The following is a 5,136-nucleotide window of genomic DNA, read 5'->3' on the forward strand; positions in this document are numbered from 1 at the left end:
ATGTGTCATAGAGAAGCTAGCTGAACGCCTGTCCAAAAGCAACTTCTTAGAGAGATGAGCTCACCTCAGTCCCTAAAGGGTTTGCACACTGCCTGCGAATGATTTTCCCAACATCTGCACCACAGCCGTTTGTCAGAGCTTGTGAGACGCAAGGGAATAAGCAGACCTGAGGGTGTCCCCAAACTGCCAGCAGAGTGGTATTTTGGGGTTTACCTCCTGGCTTAGAACACTGTTAGTTCTCGTGCCGAGGAATGCAGCTAGTTGAAAGTGGTGGGGGCGTGCTTCCTTTTTGCAGCTGAGTTCAGGGCCGGACCTCCCGCATTTGACTGCCCCGTAGGACTTGGGTCCCAGCATCTTATGTTAGGTCCCGGGAAAGAGGTTGTGTAAAAGAGCATGTGGAAGTGACAGGATTCTCCTGAGGTGTTTCTGAACTCAATGCAGACATTGCAACGTCCTTGTTCAATGAGAGTGTAGCTCGGTCCTAGCTCCCATCAAAGTGTCTAGCGGGACATCTGCCTGCAAAGCATACACACTTCCCGAGAGTTTGGGCTTATGATGTCCCTCCCACATTCTGCCTGCAGGTACACCGCGTTCCTAACAGGCCTAGCCCGATCCCTGCCTGAATTGTTGTGAGAGGTAAGGGGAAAAAGTCCGGCCCAAAGATTAGTTATCCAAGCTCAACCAGGGTTTCCAGTTTTTATTGTGTGAGCAAGTCCCACATCCAAGTGCCATACAAAGAAGCTAGCGAACGCCTTGTCCAAAAGCAACTTTACTTCGAGAGTTGACCCACCCTCAGGCCTAACAGTTGCACACTGCTGCAAGAGTTTCCAACATTGCCCCAAGCCGTTTGTCAGGGTTGTGAGACGAAAGTGAATAAGCAGACCTGGAGGGTGTCTCCGTGGCAGTGGAGTGGTATTCTGGGAACCTCCTGGCTTAGAAACTGTTACGTTCTCAGTCCCAAGGAACGCAGCTAGTTGAAAGTGGTTTAAGGATGCTTCCTTGTGCAAGCTGGTTTAGGGCAGGACCCTCCCGCATTCCTGATGCCGTGACTTAGGTCCCAGATCCTTATGTTAGGGCCGGAAGAGGTTGTGTAAAGCTGTGGGAGTGCCCGGATCTCCCAAGTGAACTGAGCCAATCAGACATTGCAAAGTCCTTGTTCAATGAGAGTGTACTCGGTCCTAGCCCCCTCAAAAAATGTCTAGCAGACATCTGCCTGCAAAGCATACACATTTTCCCAGAGTTGAGCTTATGGACTGTCCCCCCCCAAATTCCTGCCCGCAGGTACAACCCGCTCCTTAACCGCCTACCCCCGATGCCCTGCCTGAAGTGTTTGTGAGAAGGGAAGTGGAAAGTCCCGGCCAAAGACTAGTGCATCCAAGCTCAATCCGGGTTCCTATATTTAGTGTGAGGCAAAGGTGCTACATCCTAAGTGCCATACGAGAGAAGCTAGCTGAACGCCTTGTGCAAAAGCAACTACGTCGGAGAGTTGAGCGACCCCCCAGTCGACAGTTTCACACTGCCTGCAAAAAGACTTTCCAACATCCGCACCAGAGCCGTTTGCCCAGAGGCTTGTGAGAGCAAGTGGAATAAGCAGACCTGGAGGGTGACTCCAGCTGCAGTGGAGTGGTATTTTGGGAACATCCTGGCTTAGAATACTGCTACGTTCTCAGTTCCCTAAGAACGCAGCTAGTTGAAAGCTGGCTTGTAGGCATGCTTCCTTGTGCGAGCTGTGGTCAGGGCAGGACCCTCCCGCATCCTGACTGCACGTCGACTTAGGTCCCAGCATCCTTATGTTAGGCGACGGAAGAGGTTTTTGTGAAAAGCATGTGGAAGTGACGGGGACTCTGCTAAAGTGAATCTGAGTCCAATACGTATTGCAAACGTCCTTTCAATGAGAGTGTATCTCGGTCCTAGCACCCATCAAAAAGTGTCTTCCAGACATCTGCCTGCAGAGCATACACACTTCCATAGAGTAGAGCTTATGGACTGTCCCTCCCACATCCTGCCTGCACGTACAACGCGCTCCTAATAGGCTTATCCCCGATGCGTGCCTGAAGTGTTGTGAGAGGTAAGTGGAAACTCCCGGCCCACAAGACTAGTGCATCCAAGCTCAATCCAGCGAAGTCCTAGTGTTTCCTGTGTGAGCCAGGTGCTACATCCTTAGTGCCATACGAGAGAAGCTAGCTGAACGCCTTGTCCAAAAGCAACATACTTCGGAGAGTTGAGCGGACCCTCAGGCCCTCACAGTTGCACACTGCCTGCAAAAAGAGTTTCCAACATATGCACCAGAGCCGTTTGTCAGAGGTTTGTGAGACGCAAGTGGAATAAGCAGACCTGGAGGGTGTCTCCAGTGGCAGTGGAGTGGTATTCTGGGAACCTCCTGGCTTAGAATACTGCTACGTTCTCAGTTCCCTAAGAACGCAGCTAGATGAAAGCTGGTTTGAAGGCATGCTTCCTTGTGCGAGCTGTGGTCAGGGCAGGACCCTCCGCTTTCCTGACTGCACGTCGACTTAGGTCCCAGAATCCTTATGTTAGGCGCCGGAAGAGGTTGTGTGTAAAGCATGTGGGAGTGCCAGGACTCTGCTCAAGTGAACCTGAGTCCAATACAGACATTGCAAACGTCCTTGTTCAATGAGAGTGTATCTCGGTCCTAGAACCCATCAAAAAGTGTCTAGCAGACATCTGCCTGCGAAGCATACACATTTCCGAGAGTTGAGCTTATGGACTGTCCCTCCCACATCCTGCCTGCAGGACACCCCGCTCCTAATACGCCTATCCCCGATGCGTGCCTGAAGTGTTGTGAGAAGTAAGTGGAAACTCCCAGCCAAGAAGACTAGTGCATCCAAGCTCAATCCAGCGAATTCCTAATATTTACCGTGTGAGCCAGGTGCTACATCCTAAGTGCCATACGAGAGAAGCTAGCTGAACGCCTTGTGCAAAAGCAACATACGTCGGAGAGTTGAGCGACCCTCAGTCGACAGTTTCACACTGCCTGCAAAAAGACTTTCCAACATCCGCACCAGAGCCGTTTGTCAGAGGCTTGTGAGACGCAAGTGGAATAAGCAGACCTGGAGGGTGACTCCGCTCCCAGTGGAGTGGTATTTTGGGACATCCTGGCTTAGAATACTGCTACGTTCTCAGTTCCCAAAGAACGCAGTATTTGGGAAAGCTGGCTTGTGGCATGCTTCCTTGTGCGAGCTGTGGTCAGGGCAGGACCCTCCCGCATCCTGACTGCACGTCGACTTAGGTCCAGCATCCTTTGTTAGGCGCGGAAGAGGTTGTGGGGAAAAGCATGTGGAAGTGACAGGACTCTGCTAAAGTGAATCTGAGTCCAATACAGTCATTGCAAACGTCCTTTCAATGAGAGTGTATCTCGGTCCTAGCACCCATCAAAAAGTGTCTTCCAGACATCTGCCTGCAGAGCATACACACTTCCATAGAGTAGAGCTTATGGACTGTCCCTCCCACATCCTGCCTGCACGTACAACGCGCTCCTAATAGGCTTATCCCCGATGCGTGCCTGAAGTGTTGTGAGAGGTAAGTGGAAACTCCCGGCCCACAAGACTAGTGCATCCAAGCTCAATCCAGCGAAGTCCTAGTGTTTCCTGTGTGAGCCAGGTGCTACATCCTTAGTGCCATACGAGAGAAGCTAGCTGAACGCCTTGTCCAAAAGCAACATACTTCGGAGAGTTGAGCTCACACTCAGTCCCTCACAGTTGCACACTGCCTGCAAAAAGAGTTTCCACCATCTGCACCAGAGCCGTTTGTCAGAGACTTGTGAGAAGAAGTGGAATAAGCAGACCTGGAGGGTGTCTCCAGCTGAAGTGCAGTGGTATTCTGGGTACTTCGTCGCTTGAGAACTGTTTACCTTCTCAGTGCCCTGGGAAACGAAAGCTAGTTAAAGCGGCTTGTAGGCATGCTTCGTTGTGAGACCTGAGGTCAGGGCAGGACACTCCCGCATTCTGACTGCCCATAGACGTAGGTCCCAGCATCCTTATGTTAGGTGCCGGAAGAGGTTGTGTGAAGAGCATGTGGAAGTGACAGGACTTGCTCAAGTGAATCTGAGTCCAATACAGACATTGCAAACGTCCTTGTTCAGTGAGAGTGTAGCTCGGTCCTGATCCCATCAAAAGTTTTGTAGCAGACAATTGCTTGCAAAGCATCACACTTCCGAGAGTTGAGTTTATGGACTATCCCTCTCACTTTCGTGTCGGCAGGTACACCGCGCTCCTAACAGGCCTAGCCCCATGCGTGACTGAAGTGTTGTGAGAGGTAAGTGGAAACCCCGCCCACAAACTAGTGCATCCAAGTTTCAATCCAGGAATTCCTAGTATTTCTTGTGTGAGCCAGGTGCTCATCCTAAGTGCCTAGAGAGAAGTAGCTGAACCCTTGCCCAAAAAGCAAACTTACTTCGGAGAGCTGCGCTGACTCTCAGTCCCTCACAGTTGCACACTGCCTGCAGAAGAGTTTCCAACATCTGCACCAGGGGCCGTTTTCAGAGGCTGTGAGACGCAAGTGGAATAAGCCCGACCTGGAGGTGTTTTCAGCTGCAGTGGAGTGGTATTCTTGGTACCTCCTGACTTACAGTACTGCTATGTTCTCAGTGCCTAGGGAACGCAGCTAGTTGAAAGCTGGCTTGTAGGCATGCTTCCTTGTGCGAGCTGATGTCACGGCAGGACCCTCCGCATCCTGACTGCACGTCGACATAGGGCCCTGCATCCTTATGTTAGGCGCCGGAAGAGGTTGTGTGTAAAGCATGTGGAAGTGACAGGACTCTGCTCAAGTGAAACTGAGTCCAATACAGACATTGAATCGTCCTTGTTCAATGAGAGTGTAGCTGGGCCTAGCACCCCTCAATAAGTGTCTTCCCGACTCTGCCCCAAAGCATACACACTTCGTGAGTTGGGTTATGGACTGTCCCTCCCACATCCTGCCTGCAGGTACCCCGCTCCTAAAAGGCATACCCGACGCGTGTGAAGAGTTGTAGGGTAGTGGAAACTCCCGGCCCCAAGATAGTGCATCAAGCTAATCCCGGAATTCCCAGTATTTCCTGTTTGGCCCAAATGCTGCATCCTAATGCCTCGAGAGAAGCTAGCTGAACCCTTGTCCAATAGCAACTTACTTGGAGAGTTGGCT

This window comes from Vulpes lagopus, chromosome 1 (assembly GCF_018345385.1).
Source record: "Vulpes lagopus strain Blue_001 chromosome 1, ASM1834538v1, whole genome shotgun sequence".
Classification (NCBI taxonomy): domain Eukaryota; kingdom Metazoa; phylum Chordata; class Mammalia; order Carnivora; family Canidae; genus Vulpes; species Vulpes lagopus.